Source organism: Lactuca sativa, chromosome 4 (genome assembly GCF_002870075.4).
Source record: "Lactuca sativa cultivar Salinas chromosome 4, Lsat_Salinas_v11, whole genome shotgun sequence".
NCBI lineage: Eukaryota > Viridiplantae > Streptophyta > Magnoliopsida > Asterales > Asteraceae > Lactuca > Lactuca sativa.
In genome coordinates, this window is record NC_056626.2 from 52,515,124 (window position 1) to 52,535,442 (window position 20,319).

General features: G+C 28.0%; 1 long non-coding RNA gene across 4 annotated transcripts; it reads left to right on the top strand.

The window, feature by feature from the left end:
• The first annotated feature begins 2,588 nt into the window (after positions 1-2,588).
• On the top strand, positions 2,589-18,702 carry LOC111876766 (uncharacterized). 4 transcript variants are annotated; one of them, XR_008231502.1, is made up of 11 exons: positions 2,589-3,285; positions 3,393-3,502; positions 3,606-3,682; positions 3,752-4,114; positions 4,180-4,235; positions 4,342-4,396; positions 4,476-4,521; positions 5,029-5,120; positions 5,669-5,746; positions 5,829-5,871; positions 18,509-18,702. It is a non-coding gene; the product is annotated as an uncharacterized LOC111876766 (long non-coding RNA). The 4 variants fall into 4 exon arrangements; XR_008231503.1 differs by having other exon boundaries at positions 3,752-4,088; XR_008231505.1 differs by lacking the exon at positions 4,180-4,235 and having other exon boundaries at positions 3,752-4,088.
• The last annotated feature ends 1,617 nt before the right edge of the window (positions 18,703-20,319 follow it).

The following is a 20,319-nucleotide window of genomic DNA, read 5'->3' on the forward strand; positions in this document are numbered from 1 at the left end:
CTAGCGGAGTATGGATGACGACCATAGACTCTTCTTGACAGTCCAGTGGAACACTATCAGGCTCGCAACCTGTAGGTGTTTGTGAACGATGTGTTCACCGGTGTACTCCATCCCTCTCATAGTTGCCTTAAGGACATTTATTGCTGAGGAATCCCCTTGGTAGTAGTGTCCATCCTGATGATGATCCTTAGCCTAGGTCCCTTATGATAGGTGTTTAGGGTCGTAAGGTGAGGATAACGGGAACGGGTAATCGGGTTATCGTTGGTTGATTAATTTAAATAACTTATTTATTATGGGTTGAAAACCTTATGTGCTCACCAGGCTCCTAAGCTAGACCCACTCAGTTTCATGTATTACAAGTAGTGGCGTTCGAGCATAGATGTGATGTTTTGGATGATGGATTACAGATATAGGCCTGTAGATATGAATAAATGTAGTAAAACTTATATTGTACTGTTTATGCTTTTGATCTGTATCGAACATGACATCATGAGGTTTTTAATGAAACAAATTTCTACGAAAATGCTTTGATAAATCTTTATCATATTTTATTTTGGGAACAAATTCCGCAACACTTTATTTAAAATGTTACTATGATTTTTAAACAAATCATAAACAAAATCGGTCTTTTCTGGTTGTGAAAATGGGGATGTCACAACTACATCGTGCCATAAAGATCCTCCCCCTTTCTTAAACCGCCACCACCATTTTGAGAGGAGAGTTAGGTTAAGTGATTGAAGGCTTCCAATTCCAAGACATCCATTAATATTCAAGTTTATAACCTTCTTCCATGCAACCAATGCGATTATTCTTTTATCCGTTTCACAACCCACCCACGCACCCCCCCCCCCCCCCTAAAAAAAAATTGCACCAGATACTTTCTAGTTTATTGATGACTTTGGCAGGAGCCTTGTAGAGCGAGAACATGTGCGATCCCAAGTTCCATAGAACCACTTTACAAAGCACTAATCTTCATCCAAAGAGAGACAACAAGCTTTCCAATTTGAGAGTTTATTGTGAAAAATTTCAATTATAGCTCTCCGGTTTAACATGAAATACATCCACCAACCGACATTCCAAGGTAATAGAAAGGGAGAGTCCTTTCCTCACACCCTAAAAAGGTAGCCATATTCATCACCTATTCCTTATGCACGCCAATACCCATAACTCTACACTTGTCGATGTTGATCTTTAAACCTAAACAAATATGAAAACATCTCAAAAGCCTCATAAGATTTAAGGCGTTTGATATATTCCATTCTCCAAGGAAAAGAGTATCATTCGCAAACTGGATGGTTGAAAGATTGGAATCATTGTTGGTAAGGTTCACGCCTTTGTAAAGGCCTTTGTCCAAAGCTTCCGCCAAAGCAACTTGAAGCCCTTTTGTAGCAATAATAAATTGGAAGATGGAAAGCGGGTCGCCTTGGCACATTCGCTTTTGAAGTTTGAATTGTTGTGTGGCAACCCCGTTACCTAAAGACTCTTGAAGAAGATATATATAAGTGATACCCATTTTCTCCATTTCTCGCCAAAACGCCATTTGTCTTATCACATCATCTAAGTAGTTCCAATTTAAAGTATCAAACACCTTCTCAAAATCAACCTTAAAATCAACATTTTTTTCTTAGCCCAAGTAATAGCCTCAATGACCATCAGAGGTCCGTCAAGAATGCTTCTACCATTGACGAAAGCTGATTGCGCCTTACGAAGGCATGACATTTTTAAGTCGCTCGGCAAGGCATTTAGATATAATTTAACCAACACTCCCAATAAGGTTTATAGGATGGAAATCCGAGATGTTAACAGGGTCATTACAATTAGGAATCAATGTGATAAAGGATGCATTGCTACCCGAATTCAAGACAAAGTGCCCTGCAAATTAACGAACAACCATGAAAATGTCTTCACCAATCTTGTCTCCACACCTTTTTATGAAGGCAAATGTGAACCCATCGGGCCTGTCAAAACAACTTTTTCCGCAATATAGTAACACTTTTAAATTTAATATTTATGTATCAAATTCAAATAAAAGTTTAAGTACAAATTTTTAAAAAAGAAAAACACACCAATTTCAACCGACATACAAATTCCAGATGCAAAAAAAATGCCACAAAATGATTATATAAGTCTTGGATGTTAAATATGATTATTACGTGATATAAATTAACAAACGAAAATGAATGTCATGAATAGAATGATAAATGTTACAATATAAAAGCCATAAAAAAAGTTTATTTAAAAAAATTCCAAAGTTTGATTACAATTATAATTTTCATGCATAAACTTATTTACTACTCGATTGTTATTTACTATATAAAATTTTAACCAATCAAAAATATTAGTTTTCAATAGCTGTTTTTTTATTAATAAAAAATAAAGTACAAGGTAATTATTAATTTAAAATACCTTCATAAAATAATAAAATACCTGATTAGAATAAAAAAAGAAAAAACTATTATTAAAAACAAAAAATTATTGGTAAATAAAAAACAATTCAAAAGATTCAATGTGATCGGTTAATAATAATGCATAAGATTCTAATTAAACTCATGATCTTGACACGGTTAGTCCCAAACGGTTCATTTGACTACAAATAAAAAGTGAGGGCGACTTAATCGTTTGGAGCAAGCTTAATCGTCTTCCTCTTCGCATCAACTTTTCCAATGTGGTTCCTCCGAACACTTGTTTTCCTGACATTAACAGGATCTTAATTGTGTGCTCCAAGAATAAATTAGATTGATTTCGAGAAATTGGTGATAGCGGGAAGAAGACGATGATGTTGGAGGGCAAGCTTCATGGCCGTTCTCCTTCTCATGCTCTCCATTTTTTTTCTTCAGTTATCTATTCTACAAACCCACATTATTCCTACACATAACTTCCATCCGATGATCAATTGCACCTTCACTGTTCATCTCATCCCACCTAGCGTGCTGCTTCCCTTCTTGATCGAACGCTTCACTTGTCTCAGTAGCTTCTCCTCTTCCGTCTTTGTTTCTTGAAACCCAAACCTCTCACCCCCAATATCAACCCCTCTGAAGCGAACACTTGAAATATTCTTTCGTCTGATCTCAGCAAATCAAACGTCCAGAATCTCGAAACAAAGCAGACAAATCAAGAATGATGTTCTTCGTGGTTTTCCTATATAATAGTGTATTCATCGACGTCTATGCTTTCACCCAAATCGACACCTTTCTCCTGCTCTGCACAGGCGATGGCCACAGTGGACAGAGGGTTTCTTTTTTTAGTCTGATTCCACTATTTGTTTCCTAAATTCACAATCTTGAGGTATTTTTGAACCCTGTTGGTTTTAATGTAACATTTATATGAGGTGTGAAGTTCATCTGTTTCATTAAACTTACAATTTTATTGGGTTTGACGTGTTTTTTTATTAGATCAGGGACCTGTCACATGTTATGGAAAAGTCAGAGAAGAAATTTTGTTTATATTTACTGCTGCTGTTATACTTTTTCAGCAAGATGCCAAGGAGTTGGTTCACGTTATGGTTAGTTTCAGATTATTTCCTTATTCTAATTTTCTATTTCATTCTTCTTTTTGAAGATTATAAAGTTTTGTGTAACATAAATTGTACAAAAAAAAAATTATAGAGATGTTGGCAGAATTGTCGAGGAGAGAGGGAGATGCAAACATAAAACCTGATCCGGATATCGATGTCTTCATGAAGGTAGCAGAATAATTTTTTTTTTGAATCTTTCATGATAGAAATTTAAAATCTTTATTGTTTTTCATTCAGGCTGCTGCTACTGAAGGTTAAGAAGGTAGCGTAGTCACAGATTATACTCTCAAGCTATTGGGATTTGGAACATCTCATCTCTTTTGAAGGACAGGGTTAGGAAGATTGAAGGAAACCCTGATTTCTGTTGCTTCATCTCTCAACAAAATACTGTAAATCAAGGTGAATTACCACATATATTATATATTATATACCAGGTTTGTTGTGTATAGATGTTTTTGTTTTGAGAGTATTTCACTATCTGTTTTGCTGATGCGTTTTATTTTGGTGGATAACATGCTGCATGCTGCTCCACTTCATTTCCCTGCTTCATCTCAAGAAAAAACTGTAAATCAAGGTGAACTACCACATATTATATACCAGGTTTGTTGTCTATATATGTTTTTGTTTTTAGAGTATTCACTATCTGATTTGCTGATGCTTTTTAGATATTGTTCAAGAATCTTGATTTGGACATGAAGGCAGTTACTCCTTTTCCCTGCTGGTTGAAGATATGAATATGCTTTTTATTTTTCTCTTTTGATTGCAACTGCCAACTAGATAATTAAAAACTGTTTGCTGAAAAACTTATTGATCCTTTACTTTTGCAGGGTGCTTCCAATGGTAAAAGAAATATTGTCGAGAAGAGTGTTTGAAACAACAATGGTCATTCTTGTCATTTAGTTAGTTGTTTGTATGGGGATGCTTTTGAATATTTATTGAAGGTTTTGTACATAATTAACAGGAGCTTGACAACAATCTGACCATGTATCAGGGCCTGGCCTTATAATGTAAGTAACATTCTTTATTCATGTGTTGAAGTTGATGAGTTTCAATTTCTGAATGTTTTGTAGCACATATATATGATATATGCATATCAATCAATCAACAGACTTTTCTTCCACCTTCAGCTTCCAAGTGTTTTATAAGCAAACCTTCATTAACTACTGGTTGGACATTGTATTTGATTTGCTTGAATTCTTAAGTATCTGGAATTTCTGAATGGAAACAATGCATTTTTATAATAATGTGTTGTAGAGCTTACAGAAACTTATTTTCATTATCATTTCTTTCAGTTTGACTTTTTGATTGCTAAAGAAGCTGAAATTGATGTATTATATCTTCATTTTCATTAATAAATTAGTTCAACCTTTTCATTACTTGTTTATAACTTATAAACTGTAAGTATCCAAAATCATTTTCTTTCTTCCTTCTTGTTCATTTTAATATTTTTATATAGCAATGAGATATAAATAACAAAACAAGAGGATGAAATATTTTTATTGTTGTTTTCACAGAATCTTTCATCTCCCTTGTTGAAATACTGAAGATGAGTGATGCAAGAGTAGTATTGTTTGCTCTTCACAATGTCATTCACACTTTATTCAAGGTCATTGATTTTGCTCCTGATTGCTAGAATCCACCTGGGTCATCAATTTTTTTTTTACATATGTTCTAGAAAAAAAATCATTCCAATAAGGTCCTTTAACTGGTAAGTTATTGGTGACATGGGGTCTATGCATTTGACAATTCTATGACCATTATTATATTTACCTTTGATGACGTGTCAAATACTTGCCATGTCACCTCCCCAAAACTTACTGGTTGGTTAAACTAGGAATATAGCATTTTCCAGTGGAACCAATTTTCAAACAACCTAAAGAAAGAAAAAGCTAATAGTATATGATTCTTTCTTGTTAATGATATTCATGTTGCTATGTATCCAAATATATAGAAAGCAATTTTGATAAGAATTCTTAGTTTTATATTCAAGAAAACAGATTGCACTATTCAATTGCGTTTTCAATTTTTCCCTTAATAAAGTTATGCTTCCAGAACTCTTATTTATTACAACGTTTTAATTTAATTTAAAAAAGTTTACCCATTACATTGATTATGTATGACTTATGACTTGTGTTTTGTGGTATGTGTTTGTAGGATCTGTCATCACATGTTATGGAAAAAGACAAAGAAGAAATTTTCTACCACCAATTATATTTATATTTAGAGTGATGGGTATGTCATTCTTTTTGAATTTGAATTTTGTCATTGACAAAATTGTGTGATACTAAACATGTGTATATTTCCACTTTTATAGTGGGGATCCAGAAATAGCAAAATACTTTCATTTCTTACTCCAGGTATGTTCCACCACTAAACCACTCTATATTTTGTCGTGTTTTGCTTCTGTTATTTTTTTACACTTACAATTTTCTCATCTATGCAATTTTCTTTGAAACTAACATACAATCAAAGCATATTACTTTCAAAAACATTCATTTTACATTCGATATTCAAAAATTATCCAATTTTTTGCATTTTTCTTTATTTAACATCATTGAAATATCAAACATCTCTTTTTCTCATCTATACATTTTATTGCGAAAAAACTTACAATTAAAGCATTCTACTTTCAAAAAGTTATAATTAAAACATTCAATTTTCAAAAACTTCCATCTTATATTCAATTTTCAAAAATTATCCCATTTTCAGGATTGAACTTTAACTTTTTCTTTATGTTAACATCTTTGATACTTCAAACTTCTCATTTCTCATCTATGCATTTTACTTTGAAAAAACTTTTAATCAAAGCATTTTGTTATCAAAAACTTTCATTTTACATTCGATTTTCAAAAATCATCCCATTTTTAGCATTGTACTTTAACTTTCTTTTCTGTAACATCATTGAAACATCAACCTTTTTTTTTCCTCATCTATGTATTTTACTTTGAAAAATGTTACAATTAAAACATTCTATTTTCAAAAACTTTCCATTTTACATCAAGTTTTATAAAATCATCACATTTTTAGCATTGTGCTTCAACTTTTTATTTATTTATTTATGTTGTTTTATTTTTATTTTTATGTAACATCAAACTTCTCATTTCTCATCTATATATTTTACTTTGCAAAAACTTTTAATCAATGCATTATATTTTCAAAATTTTCCATTTTACATTCGATTTCTAAAATCACCCCATTTTTAGCATTGTACTTTAACTTTTTCTCATCTATGCATTTTAATTTGAAAAAACTTCCAATCAAAACATTCTTCTTTCAAAAACTTTTATTTTACATTCAATTTTTAAAAATCATCCCATTTTTATCATTTTACTTTCACTTTTTCTTTATCGTATTTCAAACAACAAACTTCTCATTTCTCATTTATGCATTTTAATTTGGAAAAACTTCCAATCAAATCATTTTATTTTCAATAACATCCATTTTACATTCTATTTTCAAAAATCATCCCATTTTTAGCATGTTACTTTAACTTTTTCTCATGTATGCATTTTAGTTTGAAAAAACTTTACAATTAAAGCAATCTACTATCAAAAACTTCCATTTAACATTCAATTTTCGAAAATCATCCCATTTTTTGCCATTGTATTTTAACTCTTTCTTTATGTAAATCTTTGAAACATGAAAATTCTCATTTCTCATCTACGAATTTTACTTTGTAAAAAAACTTCCAGTTAAAGCATTCTACTTTCAAAAATCATCGCATTTTTATAAATCATTCATTTTATGATGTATTTTAAAAAATTATCCCTTTTATAGCGTTGTACTTTCAATTTTGTTTCTGTAACCTCATTGAAACATCAAACTTCTCTTTTTCTCATCTATGCATTAATCCTTTGAAAAAACTACCAATAAAAGCATTTTATTTTCAAAAATGTCGATTTTATACTGAATTTTAAAAAATTATCCCATTTTTAGCATTGTGCTCTAACTTGTTTCTTTCTGTAACATCATTGAAACATCAAACTTCTTTTTTTTCTCATCTATGCCATTTACTATGAAAAAAAACTTACAATTGAAGCATTCTACTTTCAAAACTGTCAATTTCGCATTCAGTTTTCAAAAAACATCCCATTTTTAGCATTGGACTTTAACTTTTTCTCTATGTAACATCATTGACACATCAAACTTCTCTTTTTCTCATCTATATATTTTACATTGAGAAAAACTTACAGTCAAAGCAGTCTACTTTCAAAAACTTCCATTTTACATTTGATTTTAAAAAATATCCAATTTTTAGCATTGCAGTTTCAGTTTCTTATTACTGTTAACACATTGCATTTTTAAAAATCATCCTATTGTTAGCATTGCACTCTCATCTATGCATTTTACTTTGAAAATACTTACAGTTAAAGCATTATACTCTCAAAAACTTCCATTTTACATTAAATTTCTAAAAATCATCACAATACCTTTTTCTTTCTATAACATCATTGAAACATTAAACATCTCTTTTTTTCATTTATGCATTTTACATTGAAAAAACTTCCAATTAAAGCATTCTACATTCAAAAACTTCCATTTTTCATTTAATTTTAAAAAAGCATCCCATTTTTAGATTTTTAATTTACATTCTTCTTTTTGTAACATGTTTGAAAATCAAACATCTTTTTTCTCTCATCTATGCATTTTACTTTGAAAATACTTACAGTTAAAGCATTGTACTCTCAAAAACTTCCATTTTATATTGAATTTCTTAAAATCATCACAAATTCAACATTATACTTTACCTATTTCTTTCTATAACATCATTGAAACATCAAACATCTCTTTTTCTCATTTATGCATTTTACATTAAAAAAAACTTCCAATTAAAGCATTACATTCAAAAACTTTCATTTTACATTCAATTTTCAAAAATCATCCCATTTTTAGAATTTTAAATTACATTTTTCCTTTTGTAACATCTTTGAAACATCAAATATCTTTTTTTTCTCATCTATGCATTTTACTTTGAAAAAACTTACAATTAAAGCATTACACTCTCAAAAACTTCCATTTTACATTGAATTTATAAAAATCATCACAAATTTAGCTCTATACTTTAAAATTTTCTTTTTATAACATCATTGTGACATCAAACATCTCTTTTTCTCATTTATGCGTTTTACATTGAAAAAACTTTCAAGTATAGCATTCTACATACAAAAACTTCAGTTTTACATTCAATTTTCAAAAATCATCCCATTTTCAAAAATCTTTTTCTTTCTCATCTATGCTTTTTACTTTGAAAAAACTTACAATTAAAGCTTTATACTCTCAAAAACTTCCATTTCAATCTGAATTTTTAAAAATCGTCACAACTTTAGCATTATACTTTAACTTTTTCTTTCTATAACATCATTGAAAGATCAAACATCTCTTTTTCTCATTTATGCATTTTACATTAAAAAACATTTCAATTAAAGTATTCTACAATAAAATACTTCCATTTTGCATTCAATTTTCAAAAATTATGCCATTTTTAGAATTGTACTTTACATTTTTCTTTCTGAATCATTTTTGAAACATCAAACATCTTTTTTTCTCATCTATGCATTTTTACTTTGAAAAAAGTTACAATTAACTCATTCTAAATTTAACTACTTCCATTTTACATTTAGTTTTCAAAAATCGTCCCATTTCTAGGACTATAGTTTAACTTTCCTTTCTGTATCATCTTTGAAACATCAAACATCTTTTTTTTTCTCTTCTATGCATTTTACTTTGAATAAACTTACAATTAAAACATTCAACTCTCAAAAACTTCCATTTTGAATTGAATTTTTAAAAATCATTACAAATTTAGCATTATACTTTACCTTTTTCTTTCTATAAAATCATTGAATCATCAAAAATCTCTTTTTCTCGTTTATGCATTTTACATGGAAAAAACTCACTAAAGCGTTTTACATTCAAAGACTTCCATTTTACATTCAATTATAAAAAATTATCCCATTTTTAGAATTGTACTTATCTTTTTTTCTTTATGTAACATCTTGGAAACATCAAACATCTATGTTTCTCAAGTATGCCTTTTACTTTGAATAAAACTTACAGTTAAAACATTCTACTTTCAAAAACTTCCATTTTACGTTCAATTTTCATAAAAAATCCCTTTATTTAGAATTGTACTTTACATTTTTCTTTCTGTAACATCTTTGAAACATCAAACATTTTTTTTTCTCTTCTATGCGTTTTACTTTTAAAAACTTACAATTAAGGCATTATACTCTCAAAAACGTCCATTTTACATTCAATTTTTAAAAATCATCACAAATTATACTTTACCTTTTTCTTTCTATAACTTCATTGAAACATTAAACATCTCTTTTTCTCATTTATGCATTTAACATTGAAAAAACTTCCAATTAAAGCATTCTACATTCAAATATTTCAATTTTACATTCACTTTTCAAAAATAATCTCATTTTTACGACTATATTTTATCTTTCCTTTTTGTAACATCATTGACACATCAAACATCTTTTTTTCATCATCTATGCATTTAAATTTGAAATTTTATTCCAATTAACGCATTCTACTTTCAAAATCGTTCATTTTACGTTGAATTTTCAAAAATCATCCCATTTTTAGCATTGTACTTTCTTTAACATAATTGAAACATCAAACATTTTTTTTTTCTCATCTATGCATTTTACTTTGAAAAAACTTGCATTTTAAGCATTCTACTTTGATAAACTTCCATTTTACATTCAATTTTCAAAAACCATCATATTTTTAGCATTGTACTTTAACTTTTCTTTGTGTAACATAATTAAAACATCGAACTTTTTTTTCTCATGTATGTTTTTTACTTTAAATAAACTTAGAATTAAAGCATTCTACTTTCAAAAACTTCCATTTTACGTTCAACTTTCAAAAATTATCCCATTTTAGGACTGTACTTTAACTTTCTTTTCTATAACATCATTGAAACATCAAACTTATTTTTTTTCTCATCTATGTGTTTTACTTTGAAAAATCTTACAATTAAAACATTCTACTTTCAAAAACTTCCATTTTACATTGAGTTTTTTAAAATCATCACATTTTTAGCATTTTAGTTTGAAATTTTTCTTTAGGTAAAATCATTAAATCATCATACCTTTGTTTTTCTCATCTATTCATTTTACTTTAAAAAAAACTTCCAATTCTAGCATTCTACTTTCAAAAATATCCTATTTTTAGCATTGTATTTTACCTTTTTCTTTATATAACATCATTGAAACATCAAACTTTTTTTTCTCATCTATGCATTTTACTTTCAAAAAAAATCCAATTAAAACATTCTACTTTAAAAAACTTCCATTTTACATTCAGTTTTCAAAAATCATCTCATTTTTAGCATTCCATTTTAACTTTTTCTTTATGTAGTATCATTGAAACATCAAACTTCCTTTTTTTCTCATTTATGTGTTTTGCTTTGAAAAAACTTCCAATTCAAGCATTCTACTATCAAAAAGCTTCCACTTTACATTTAGTTTTCAAAAATCATCTCATTTTTATCATTGTACTTTAACTGTTTCTTTAATTAACATCTTTAAAACATCAAACTTCTCTTTTTTCTTATCTATGCATTTTACTCTGAAAAAAACTTACAATTAAAGCATTCTACTTTCAGAAACTTCCATCTTACATTCACTTTTCAAAAATCATCCGATTTTTAGCATTTTCAATCGAAGCATTTTATTTTCAAAAATTAGCAGTTTACATTCAAATTCAATTTTCAACAATCATCCCATTTTTAGCATTTTATTTTCATAAATTTCTCATCTATGCATTTTACATTGAAAAAACCTACAATTAAAGCGTTGTACTTTCAAAAACAACCATTTCATATTCAATTTTCCAAAATCATCCCATTTTTACCATTGCACTTTAACTTTTTCTTTTTGTAACATTTTTGAAACATCAAACTCTAATTTCTCATCTATGCATTTTAATTTGAAAAAACTTCCAATCAAAGCATTTTATTTTTAAAATTCATCACATTTTTAGCATTGTACTTTAACGTTTTCTTTATGTAACATCATTATAACATCAAACTTCTTTTTTTCTCATCTTTGCTTTTTGCTTTGAAAAAACCTCCAATTTAAGCATTCTACTTTTAAAAACTTTCATTTTACAATTTAATTTCAAAAATAATTCCATTTTTAGCATTGTACTTTCTGTAACATCATTAAAACATTAAACATCTTTCCGTCACTTCCATTTTACATTTAATTTTAAAAAATCATCACATTTTTAACATTGGACTTTACCTTTTTCTTTCTGTAATGTCATTGAAACATCAAACTTATTTTTTTTCTCATCTATGCATTTTAATTTTAAAAAACTTCCATCTAAAGTATTCTACTTTCAAAAACATCCATTTTTACAATGAATTTTTAAATATCATCCCATTTTTAGCATTGTACTTTACCTTTAATTTTAAAACTTCCAACCAAAGGATTTTGTTTTCAAAAACTTCCGTTTTGCACTGAATTTTAAAAAATCATCACAATTTTAGCATTTATAGGACTGCACTTTTACCTTTTTTTTTTATATAACATCATTGAAACATCAAACTTCTTATTTCTCATCTATGCATTTTACTTTAAAAAACCTGCTAATCAAAGAAGTTTACTTTCAAAAACTTCCATTTTACATTCAATTTTAAAAAAATATCCCATTTTTGGCATTGTACTTAAAATTTTTCTTTTTGTAACATCATTGAAACATCAAACTTCCCTTTTTCTCATATATGCATTTTACTATGCAAGTTACATTGAAAAATCATCACATTATAGCATTCTAGTTTCGATTCTCTTATTATTAGCATCTTGCGTTTTGAAAAATCATCCTATTTTTAGCATTACCTTCACTTTTCATTCTTTACAAAATTGAAACATGAAACTTCTTATTTTCTCATCTATGCATTTTACTTTGAAAGAAACATAAACCAATCAAGGGGATGCTAAAAATGTAGGGATAATAAAAAAATGTATTTAAAAATTTTATTTAGAGTGGGCACTTAGTGTAAGGATATGGAGCATAGTCTTATTATATTTAGAAATTTTTATACGGGTGGACTTTTTGTGTAAGGATATTAAGCATAATCTTATAGCATTACCCATGATTATGTTCTATCATAATAATAACATAGCAAAAAGATTAATGACAACAAGATTGGATCTTTGTACAAATACATATCATTTAAATGTTTAAGCATCATATATGTGTATGTGCTCTCAGTTCATGATAATAGGTGTTAATTAGGACTTTATATGATGTTGATATATAGTTTAAGAAAAAGAAGAATTTAGATTGTTAAGAGTATGAATAAATCATAAATTGATCTTAGTAGGAAGTCAAGAATTGAGGATTTGAAGGGTACAATGACCAGATCCCTACACTCTTTCCATCTACCCTCTTATGTCATAACCTACTATATTAAGTGAATACCAAAAATACCCCTCTACTAAATACATGCTCTTTATTTGCTGATTTTCTGATATTACCCTTATCTAAAATACATCACTTAAGTGGATTCTTAGAAAATTTTCTCTACTGCAACTTTGCAACTTCCATTCTTTCTTATTAAAACATTTTATTTTGAATTAGCACATTGCAATGTCAAAAATATCCCATTTTTTATCATTGTAGTTTCAGATTTCGTTTTTATTAAAACATTAAAATAGCAAACTTTTTATTTTATTTGTTCATTTTACTATGAAAAATCTTCCAGTTATAGCATTTTACTTTTTTTGTTTCTTTTATATATAGCACATTGAGTTTTCAAAAATGTTACTATTTTAGCATTAGTCTATCACTTTTTTTTGTTACATTGTTGATACATCAAACATATTTTTTCTCATCTATGCATTTTGCTTGGAAAAATCTTTAAATTATAACATTCTATTTCAATGTTCAAATTATTGGCGCATTGAGTTTTTAAAAAAATCTTCTCATTTTTAGAATTGAATTCACTTTCCAATCTTCTTTTTTTCTCATCCATGCATTTTATATTGAAAGGAACATGAACCAATTAATGGGATGCTAAGAAATAATGGATGACTAAAGATATATTTAGAAATTTTTATACGAGTGGACTATTTGTGTAAGGATATTAAGCATAACCTTATAGTAGGAATACATTAGGATTGAAATGATGACCTGAAAGATGAAATATGATTATCTTCTATCATATTAATAACTTTGATAATGTGTGTTAATTTTAGACTTTATCTAGTAATAATCTAAGGAATATAATGAATTATGGACATATAATGAAATGATATATGGATTAAGAAGAAGAAGAAATTCATAATGTTAAGTGTATGATAAAATCCTAAAGTGATCTTAGCTGGTAGTCAAGGATTGAGGGTTTGAAGGATATGAATGGATCATACACTTAAGATTATTTATTGATTCGAGGATTATGTAAGCCTTGGGTGTCATAACTAGACAAAAGAAGTATGATTCTTCTACTTTGATGTTAAATACTTCGTAGTTCATAGTAAAAGTATGATCTAGATTTAGTCGTAATGACATGAGATATAATGATCACTTTAGGTATGAATGATAATACATGATACATTTTTGTTCTCTTATTATTAGCATATTTCGTTTTAGAAAATCATCCCATTTTTAGCATTTTACTTTTGTCTTTTTGTCACTTTGAAACATGAAACTTCTTTTTCTCATCTATGCATTTTACTTTGAAATGTTTCCTAACTATAGCATCCTTTTTTTGATTTCATATTATTAGTGCATTGCATTTTTTAAAAATCATCTCATTTTTAGAGTTGTATTCTAACTTTTCTTTCTGTTACAAAATTAAAACATCAAACTTTTATTTTTTTCATCCATGCATTTTACTTTGAAATACCATCCTATAATAGCATTTTATTTTAAATTTTCTTATTATTAGCATTTTGTATTTTCAAAAATCATCCCATGATTATGTTCTCTTATTATGATAGCATAGCAAATAGATTAACAACAAGGTTAGATTTTTGTATTAATAAGTACCATTTGAATACTTAAGCAACATTGTATATGTGTTTTGAGGATATGATTAGTAATATGAGGCCAAGTATGGATAATAGGTGTTAGTTTTAGACTTTATTTGGTAGTTATTTAGGATAATGATAATTTATGGGTTAAGGAAAAGAAGGAATTTTGAATGTTAATTGTATGAATAAATCAAAGTGATCTCAGTTGGAAATGATTGAGGATTTGAAGGGTATGAATGGATCATAAACCTAAGATTTTTGGTAAGTCGAGGATTATGTAAGCCTTGGGTGTCATAATTAAAGTAATTAGACAATAGAAGTACGATCGTTTAACATGTAATAAACATTTCATCTTTCTTGTCATCTGTTCATTTATAGCTTCCCCTTCATTGGTTCTTTCTTTTACAATATGTATATGTTCTTAGAGTATATTTTCAAAAGTCGTCTCATATCTAGCATTATACTTTCATTTTTCTTTCCGTTACAACCTTGAAACATCAAGCTTTTTTTCCTTAACTATGCATATTATTTTGAAAGAAACAAGAACCAATCAAGGGGATGCTAAGAATGAACAAATGACAAAAGATTTATTTACCTGAAGCATAGCTTTATTGTAGGAATACATTAGGATTAGAATGATGACAAAAAAGATGAAATTTGTATTACATGTGACATGGCCATTGTTTTAAGGATACCATGATTATGTTATGTCATTGTAATACCATACTAAATAGATAAATGACAACAAGATTGGATCTTTGTACTAATAAGTTCCATTTGAATATTTAAGCATCATATATGTATATGTGCTTTGAGGATATGATTAGTAAGATGAGGTTAAGTATGGATAATAGGTCTTATTTTGTTAATGATCTAGGAATATGGTGAATTATGGACATATGGTTATATATGGACTGAGGAGAAAAAGGATTTTAGAATGTTAAGCATATTAATAAATCATAAAGTGGTCTTAGCAGGAAGTCAAGGATTGATGATTTGAAGGTTATGAATGGATCATATAGTTAAGATTTTTGGTATATGTAAGCCTTGGGTGTCATGATTAGATAAGATAAGTATGATTCTTCTACTTTGATGTTAAAAACTTCATAGAGAAAGTATAAAGCCAGATTTAGTTGCATATTGATGTTAAAAAACTAATAGAAAAGAATGATTCTACTACTTTGATCACTTTAGGTGTGAATGATAATAAATGATACATATAGGTACACTTTTAAATTTTTATTTTCTTATTATTAGCATTACATTGTAAAAAGCTATCCATTTTTAGCATTTTACTTTCACGTCTTTCTATAACAACAATGAAACATGAAACATCTTTTTTCTTATATATGCATTATACTTTGAAAAATCATCGAGTTATAGCATTCTACTTACATTTATTATTAGCACATTGCATTTTAAAAATATAGCAATTTTAGCATTGTACTTTCACTTTTCTTTTTATAATATTAAAACATCAAATTTCTTTTTTCTCATCTATGCATTTTACTTTAAGTTCCATATTATTAGCTTATTGCAATTATTAAAAATCATCTCATTTTTACAATTGCACTCACTTTCCTTTCTGTTACAACATCGAAACAACAAACATTTTTTAATCTTGTATGTAGTTGACTTTAAAAAATCATCACATTATTATAGGTTTTAGCAGGAAGTCAAGTATTAAGGATTTGAAACATCAGACTTTTTTTTTCATCTATGCATTTTACATTGAAATTTTTTCAAATTATAACATTCTAGTTTTAGTTCTTTATTATTATTACCACATTTCATTTTAAAAAAAATCATCCCATTTTTAGCATTCTAGTTTTAGGTGTTGGTTTAAGACTTTATACGGTAATGATCCACAAATATGATTAATTATGGACATATGGTGATGTGTAGATTAAGGAAAAGAAGGAAATTAGAATGTTAAGTGTATGAATGAATCATATAGTGGTTTTAGCAGGAAGTCAAGGATTAAGGATTTAAAACATCAGACTTTTTATTTTTTTTCATCTGTGCATTTTACTTTGAAATTTTTTCAAATTATAACATTCTAGTTTTAGTTCTTTATTATTATTACCACATTGCATTTTAAAAAAATATCCCATTTTTAGCATTTTACTTTCACATTCCTCTTTGTTGCAACATTGAAACGTCAAACTTTGAAAACTTTTCCTATTATCAGCACATTGCATTTTTAAAAATCATCCATTTATAGCATTCTAGTTCTAGTTTTTTAAATATTTACACATTGCATTTTTTTAAAATCATCATTCATTTTTTAGCATTGTGCTTTCACTTTTCTTTCTTTTACAACATTTAAACATCAAACTTTTTTTTCTCTCATCTATGTATTTTACTTTGAAAATACATCCATTTATAATAATCTACTTTCAATTTTTTAAATATCAACACATTGCATTTTAAAAAATTCATCTCATTTTTAACCTTGTGATTTCACTTTTCTTTATGTAACAACATTGAAACATCAAACTTTTTTTTATCATCTATGTATTTACTTTGAAAAATCAAACCAATTTTATAAAAATTGAAACATCAGACTTATTAGCACATTGCATTATAAAAAATCATACCAATTTGAAACATCGGACTTATTAGCACATTGCATTATAAAAAATCATACCAGTTTTAGCATTATACTTTTACTTTTCTTTTAGTAACATAATTTAAACATCAAACTACTCTTTTCTAATCTATGCATTTTACTTAAAAAAACTTCAAATTAAAGCGTTCTACTTTCAAATTTCTTATTATTAGGACATTGATTTTTTTTTAAAAATCATCCCATTTTTAGCATCGTACTTTGACTTTTCTTTTTTAAAGGCACATTGGATTTCAAAAAACATCCCATTTTAGCATTATACTTTCATTTTTGTTTTGTGTTAAACTATTGAAACGTCAAACTTTTTTTTTCTCATCTATGCATTTTACTTTGAAAAATCCTAGAATTTTATCGTTCTACTTTTCACTTTCTTTTTATTAGCAAATTGCATTTTAAAAAATCATCCCATTTTTAATATGGTGCATAACTTTGTTGTGGGAGTACATTAGGATTGGATTGATGATAAGAAAGATGAAGTATGTATTACATATGAAATGACCAATGTTTTATGGATCTCATAATTATGTTCTATCATAATAATAAAATAGTAAATAGATTAATGACAAGATTGGATCTTTGTACCAATATGTACCATTTGTATATTCAAGCATCAGAAAAGTATATGTGCTTTATGGATATGATTAGTATGGTGAGGTTAAGTGTGGATAATAAGTGTTAGTTTTAGACTTTTTTAGTAATGATCTAGGAATATGATTCATCATGGATATATGGTGATATATGGATTAAGGAAAAGATGAAATATATTGTAATGATATAGGAATATGATGAATTATGAACGTATGATAATATATAGATTAAGGAAAAGAAGGAATTTAAAATATGTAAGTATATGAATAAATCATAAAGCAGTCTTAGTTGGATGTCAATGATTGAGGATTTGAAGGGTATGAATGTATCACAATCTTAAGATTATTTGTAAGTCGAGGATTATGTAAGCCTTTGGTGTCATAATTTGAATAATTAAACAAGAGAAGTATAATTCTTCTACTTTCATGTTAATCACTTTATAGATAAAGTAAGAGCTAGATTTAGTCATAATGTCATCAGATATAATGATCACTTTAGGTTTGAATGAATATACATGATCCACGCGGCCTTACCAGTTTCTACACGATGAGTTAAGGCCTCCAACTCGTTGAGTAGGTCTTATGTGATGTACAAAATCCTTAAAATTTTATAGCTGGGAGTCGGGATGTTACAATATTGGGCGGGGCCCGTTATGCGAGTGTGGGTGGAGCCGGATACACTCATTGGGTGGGGCCCATTATGTGTTTGTTTATGTATGATATGTGGTATTTTGGGAAACCCACTAAGTTTTGTGCTTATGGTTTTTAATTTATGTTGTAGGTACTTCAGGATCAAAAGAGAAGAGCCTGGGATGATTGCACAGCAAACATCTTTTCCGCATTTTGAGATTTACATAGATATGTTTTGATGTAGTGATATACTTTGATCTTTTGGGGTTGTATGAAAAATGTTTGGATTAATGTTTATTAAATTAAAAATGAAAATTTTGGGTCTTATTTGGGATGATACAGAAATGAATAGTCCAAGTTTAATTCAAGCAGATCTTGATCAAGCCATAAGGAAGTCTAGAGATTGGGATCCCTCCTCCCTCTTTTAGGTAGAAAATTTTGTAAGTTACTTAGATAATGAAAAATCTTTAATTTTTAAGTATCTTTTCCTTGATCTTGGAAAATCTCATCAAGAAAACCTTAACCTTCAAAACAAAAACAAGTTTTTAAAAGAAGTTAAATCAAAAAATCGTGAATTAACAAATCTTAAAAATGTGCTCATGAATCATAATTTCTTTAATCATCAATATTTGGACTACTCATTCAAGATTCACATAAATTGTTAATAGTCAAACCTCATCCCAGACTCTTAAAATCATTGGAGAAAATTTTAAAGATGCTATTGACTTTTCAAAACAGATCAAAGATGAACCTAAATTTCCAACCATTTATGAACCAATTCAATGATATAAAAACTTACTTTGTTAAACTTGTTAATGATAATGTTCTTAATCATGTTAAAAAAAAATCATAGAACCGACATTTTCTAAAAAAATGCATTTACTCTATTGATCCATAAGTCAAAAGTATTGTTCAAGAAGATTTTAAGGCTGATGGGAAAAGGTTATTAAATTTCCAACCTCATATGGTGAAAAACACTATGCATTAGATGTTATTTCTAACAATCTGGAATTCTGGATACTATTGTTTGTATGGAAATTCCTGAAATTATAGAGTCATTAGAAGATAGTAAGTCAGTTGCTTCTACTTCTCCATCCTCTAAACCAGTAGCCAGTAGATACTGGTGGTTATTTTTAACACCACTATCTCCCTAAGAACTGTGATGTCCCTCCATATCTAGATCTCTTAAAATCAAACAATTTTAGAAACATAAATATAAAAATATTAAAACATAATTGTCAAAATCTAAAAGAAAAGGCACGGACTAGAAAATGTTATAAATTTGGTAACATAAGTCATGAAGCTCATAATGGTCCTCGTGAAAAAGGGTCCAAGAGAAGTGACAATATAACGCTCAGTTGTTGGAAATGGGAAATGGATCTGAAAGAAAACTCTTTAAATTGTCTTCCTTTGGATTGCTATAATATCCTTCCTTCTCTCAAATCTTCCATAACCAAACCCATTTCAAAATGGGTTAAAAGGAAGATGGTACCAATGTTTCCTTTGGTGACAACACCAAATGATTTAGCAAAGGACATGACACCATCAAATACAACTCTATTGAATTTTCTAATGTTTCTTATGTTACAGATTAAAAGTACAATCTTATTTGGTCTAATTTGGTCTTTATTTTTAGAGAAAAAAATACAAATTTTTGGTTTATTTAGTTTTTTAATAAAAATAAGGTCTGATTTGGAACCAAATAAGTTTTTTTTTTAAGTCACCAACCACCAATAATTAAACAGGCTAGAAAAATGTAAAATCTATAAATTTCTCATTACATGAAACAGTAAACAATAAATATTATTGATTAAAATTCAAAGTTTGATTACTATAAATATTTTCTTAATAAATCCATCTTGATGCCTGGAACCTCTCCATACCTACGGATTTCTGCATTATACATACATATGGTGTTAGTAGTATATATATATATATATATATATATATATATATATATAT